General features: G+C 55.1%; 1 pseudogene; it reads left to right on the plus strand.

Annotated features, from left to right (window-relative positions):
* The first annotated feature begins 4,532 nt into the window (after positions 1 to 4,532).
* On the plus strand, positions 4,533 to 5,148 carry LOC138083689 (large ribosomal subunit protein eL15-like; annotated as a pseudogene).
* Positions 5,149 to 5,658: the final 510 nt, after the last annotated feature.

Raw genomic sequence — 5,658 nt, forward strand, 5'->3', positions numbered from 1 at the left:
AAGGCCGCCTTTACAAGGGCTGGTTCCTACCCACCTGTGAACACTACTTTGAAACCTTCCTCTTTTTTTTTTTTTTCCTTTTTTTTAATTTGCCAGGGCAGGAGGGAGCAGGCATGGAGAAGACTCATCCAGCCTGCCTCAGAGGCCCTCTGGCATCTGTGTAGGAGGGTCTCAAAGTCCCCCCAGGAAAAGGCCAGCTCACCGGGGGGACTGTGGTGACCAGACTGATCAGCAGCAGGCAAAGTGTGAGGAGTCAAGGGCAAGAGCCAGCTGGTGTCCCTGGGCCACATCGGGCTGCCGAACTCAGGGGAAGGGCGATGCCCACGACCACTTCAAGTATGTGGAACACATTGGGAAGAGAGGCCAAGCGCCAAACCCTCGCCTATGCCACCTGGAAGCCCCCTCCTCCTCCACCATTACGTCAACGCCTCCACACTCCAGAGAGGGAGCTGTGTTCAGGATGGGTGAGGGCCATGCTGTTTGCAACAGGGGGTGAAAGTTGAAATTCTAAGCCACTGACCCGGAAGCCATTTTAGGGGAAGTTCTGAGTAATTCTCTTTGAGATGAGTTATTCTTTATTACTTGTTTTGTTTCTGGAAAACATGGAAAGGTGGAGAAGACTGGGAAAATGTCCCAGAGGCAGAGGGATGGCCCAAAAGACGTCTTCAGCTCCAACTAAGTACCATGACTCTGTCCTCTTATCAAGAAAAATTAATTCATGAGTCCTTGGCGGAAAACTTCATGTCCGAGTAGATTAAGGGGAAGAACACGAGGAGAAATTTTGCAGGGTTAGCAGAAGGAGATGCCGTTTATAACTTGACCACTGAGGAAGACAAAGGATCCAGCCTGGATCCTTTGGGGAAAATCACAAATTAAAAAAAGGAAAGGAAAAAAGAACAGATCTAGAGTCCCCTTAATAAGACCTTCAAAGCTTGTGACCTCAGCTTACCCATCCTCAAAATGGAACTTCAGAGTACCCAAGGGGAAAATGCTTATAAAGGATCCTGAGTGCCCGGTAGGAACTGGCCAGGCCCCTTCACCTGTCAAGCCTGCTAGTGAAGCTGGGATGCCAGCAAACCAAAGGCAACCTGACACCCTCAAGGTGCACCCGAGTGGGCTTCAGGAGTAGCTGGAATTCCCGGTGCTCCGCTGGGTAGAGGAATAACAGGAATTCACCTGAAGAAAGGGTGCTAAGACCTGGACCACCAGTCCTAGAAGCTGACCCCAAGGAAATCCTCCACACAGCCCCCTCCCACGCACACATACGCACGGAGGGGGACCCAGAACGCGCGGACTCTCGGCCCCTGTCAAGTCAGCGATTCTGGAGAAGGTGCAAGGGGGAAGGAGGGGGAACAGGAGGGAAGGCCAGCGCAGGGCAGCGCCTCCCACAGTGGCCCCTCCAGGCACCTGAGCGAGTAGCGGCCGACAGATGGGGGCAGGAGACTCTCCGCCAGGGTCAGAATCGGGGCCCAACCGTCTTGGGGGTCAGAGAGTTCGAGCACCTGGACTCCCCAGGGCACCAGGGGGTCTCAGACTAGCGCGCGGGCCGAGACCCTGGAGCGGCGACGTAGAAGCAGAGGAGAAAAGTGTGGTGGGGGTGCCCAGCGTCTGGTCAGCGACCCCGATCCGGGGTGCAGCTGCGTCAGCTGGCCGGTGGGACGCCCCACACCTCAAAGCTTGCCCCGGGACCCCGACCTTCCACCCCGCTCCGGGCGCGGCGCCCACCTGTGTAAGACTTCTTCATGGTGCCGTCGCGGCCGCCGCTCCCAGCAGAGTGTGGCGGGGAGGCCGCGGGGCTCGGGCTCCCAGGTCGCTAATCCCGGGCCGGGAGTGGGAGGGGTGAGGGCCGGGAGGAGGGGTCGGCCCGGCCCCGCCCCGCCCCGCCCCGCCCCGCGGAGGTGTGCGCCGAGCCCCGCCCCGCGCACTCACACCTGGCGGAGCCCCGCGCCCCGCGCATCCCGACCCCCGGCCTGGGGCGCCAGCCCCGCCCCGGGTCCTGAGCTCTCCCCGGTTCGGCCCGGGCGCGGCCCCTGCACTGCAGCCCCGATGCAAGCTGTCCGAGGGTGGGGGTCGCCAGGGTGGCGACCGTCCCCAGCAGCCACACCCCCCCAGGCACGAACGGTTCCTTCCGGGGCGTCGCCCGCACTTTTCCCGTCTAGACTCTGGGCAGGGCGGGGCCTCGCCAGGTGGCAGCGGGAGGAGGGGCGCAGGGAGCGGGTGGTGGTCCTTCTGCATAGCCGGGGGGATCGGAGTCCACAGGCCAGCTAAGTGGACCGGGCAGTACCCAGCAGGCGAGGTCCCTACCGTAAGTGCCCCGCTACTTTCCTGGCAATCCAGAGGGCAGACTGCTTTGACTGCTTGATGAACTGGGGCCTCAGTTACCTCATCTGTACAATGGGTACGTTGGACCAGATGATAACTTCTGGTGCATCTGAAAAATATCCAACACCTTCCCGGCAGGTACTGAGTGCGGTCAGGTACTGCGCGCCGTCAGGGCCTCGACGTCTGAGCGCAAATAAGAGGGCACTCGTCTTTATAGCCTGGATAGTGCAGTAAGGAGAATGTGAGTTCCTGAGCAAAACTTGTGCAGAATTCTCTCTGCTTTTGTATCCCTAAAGAAGTTTTCCATAAGAAAATGATTTTTTAATACAGAGGAGAAAGAGATGAATTTCGTCAAGCAAGTGTTGTCAGAATTTTACTGAGGTAATTCCAAACAAGGTTTTAAAGAATGAGCAGGAATTTGCCAGGCAGCCAAGGTGTTACTGGAAGAGGGAAGGGCGTGGCGGAGCGGGAGGCGGGCGGCATCCCAGAACCTGCGGAAACAGATACGCAAGGGCCGCGCGGTCCAGGGATGAAAAAGAGAGCAGAGGAAGCGATTCCGCAAGCGCCCCCAAGCTCTCAGCTGGGGCGCGACGCTGCCTTCTGCCCGATAATCCAAAGCCTGTATGGAAAACGGAGGTAGAATTAACATCACCAAAACACCCTCTTTCCTTTTCCCTCTCCTCAAAGATCCAAAAGCATTTCCATCGCCTGCTAGAGAGTAGAAAACCTGCCTAAGTAAGAATTGAGGCACACTTAATTCCACCAGATTATTCCACCTGCTCCCCTTCTTAAGAAATCTGTCCAGCCACAGGCCTGCAGGTCTGGCCACGTGACCCGTCCCACACCCTCTGGCTAGACTGATTGGACCAGAGTGGACGCTGGACTCCACCTGGGTCAACCTCTGTCTCCTTATCTGGGGACCTGGGGAGGAGGCGAGGGAGGGAAGAAGCCACAGACCTGGAAACTGGAGATGAATTGTTAACATCTGTCCTTGGGTTCTGGGATAGCCACACACACCCCCCCCAAGGGCCACTTGCACAGGTTCCTGAAAATTTCGCTCCAGCCAAGGCAGAAGGCTGAGCTCTGTCCTGATTCTGGCCAGTAGGCATGATGATTGCACCCCCATACTAGTGCCTGACCTTCCCAAGGTCCAACTGCCTATCAAGAATCTATCTAATGGGCACATTAGGGGTTGGTTGCTTCACTTAGCTCAAGTCAGAAGTGCTCTGGTGCACATGCATCCTCCGAGCAGACAGATCCTGGAGTCGTCGAGGACCCTTGGGTGTTCTCTGTGTACGGTTGGCCCCTTCATACTAGCATTTCTGCCTGGGTTATAATTCACAAGCACCTGGGCACCTAGGAACAAAGACCCATGTACCATACTGATACCGTGTGTGTGTGTGTGTGTGTGCATATGTGTGTCTGTGTGAGAACTCAGTCACTCAATCATGTCCGATTCTGTGCAACGCTATGGACTGTAGCCCACCAGGCTCCTCTGTCCGTTGGATTCTCCAGGCAAGAATACTGGCGTGGGTTGCCATTTCCTACTCCAACAGATCTTCCCAGCTCAGGGATCAAACCCACATCTCTGGCATCTCCTGCACTGTCAGGCGTATTCTTCACCAGTGAGCCACGGACAGGGAATTAGTGATAGTGCACATACAAAAAAATGCCAAAAATCTGAAGGAAAGACAGGAGGAGGAATGAAGAGAAAGGAAGAGGAGAAATGAAAGCATTTTCAGGATGCATGAAGGTTAATAGTTTTAAGCATGAAATTTTAATTTTATGGACAACTCTCACTAGCCTTCATGACCTGTTTTTCAGTCACTAAGCCAAGTCCGACTCTTTGCGACCCCATGGACTGCAGGATGCCAGGCTCCTCTGTCCTCCACTATCTCCCAGAGTTTGTTCAAATTCATGAGTAGAGTATACCAAACCTTAATCATTTTCTCGTGGCTCAAGTTCATCATAAATGACACATTTAACTGTTACAGACTCACATGTTGCTCCTTCATCATAAACGCTTTCAGAAGATCTTCAGAGGCTGCCTTGCAGTAGGTACTGTACCTCTCAAGGGGAATCCACCCACTGCATCCTCACGTGAGGGTAGAGAGGGCTTAACTCAAGAAGCTTTGTGGTGCTGAATGAAAGAAGCTAATCTGAAAGGCTGCAGTCTTTCCGTCAGGCGGCAGCCGTCAGGGAGAGCCGACATGGGCGCCCACCAGTACATCCAGGAGCTGTGGAGGAAGCAGCAGTCGGGCGTGATGCGCTTCCTGCTTGCGGGTGCGCTGCTGGCAGTACCGCCAGCTCTCGGTGCTGCCCCGCGCCCCGCGCCCCACCCGGCCTGACAAGGCGCACAGGCTGGGCTACAAGGCCAAGCAAGTCTATGTCATATGCTGGATCCATGTGCACCGTGAGGGCCGCAAACGCCCGTTTCCTAAGGGTGCCACCTACGGCAAGCCTGTGCACCATGGTGTCAACCAGCTCAAGTTTGCTTGAAGCCTGCAGTGGGTTGCGGAGGAGTGCGCTGGCCGCCACTGTGGGGCCCTGAGGGTCCTGAATTCCTACTGGGTTGGTGAAGATTCTACGTACAAATTCTTTGAGGTTATCCTCATTGATCCACTCCATAAAGCTATCAGAAGAAACCCTGACACCCAGCGGATCACCAAAGCAGTCCAGGAGCGCAGGGAGATGCGGGGGCTGATGTCTGCAGGCAGAAAGAGCCGCGGCCCGGGCAAGGGCCACAAGTGCCACCACACTGTCGGTGGCTCTCGCCGTGCAGCATGGAGAAGGCGCAATACTCTCCAGCTCCACCGCTACTGCTAATACACATAATGTTTGTAAAGTTCTTACCTAATAAACAATTTAGGATGTTCTTGTCTGCTTAAAAAAAAAAAAAAAATGAAAAGGCTGCAGAATGCATGAGTCCAGCTGTACGACATGCTGGAAGAGGCAAAGCTACAGAGACAGTAACTAGTGGTTGCCAAGAGGTGGGGGGATGAAGAGGGATTTTTAGGGCTGTACGACACTGTAGGGGTGGATATGTGGCAGGAAACATTGATCCAAACCCATACTGTTAGGGGAAGCACACTGATTGAAACCGCCCACCCTGGCCAGGAACCATAGTAACCATTTGCATGAGTTGTTATATGACAGGAGATCCTGATAAGGAACACGGAACTAATAAGCCACCTCCAACCGGAAGAGTTCGGGAAAGGTCTAAAGGAGACACCGCGTGTCCGTCCACTTCCCAGAATCCCTCTCGCTAGCATCCATCTTGGCTGAGCGATGCGTGCGGCACAAGGAAAGACTCTGAATTAGACTGATTGGCCAAAG

The sequence above is a fragment of the Capricornis sumatraensis genome, chromosome 8 (assembly GCF_032405125.1).
Source record: "Capricornis sumatraensis isolate serow.1 chromosome 8, serow.2, whole genome shotgun sequence".
Classification (NCBI taxonomy): Eukaryota; Metazoa; Chordata; class Mammalia; order Artiodactyla; family Bovidae; genus Capricornis; species Capricornis sumatraensis.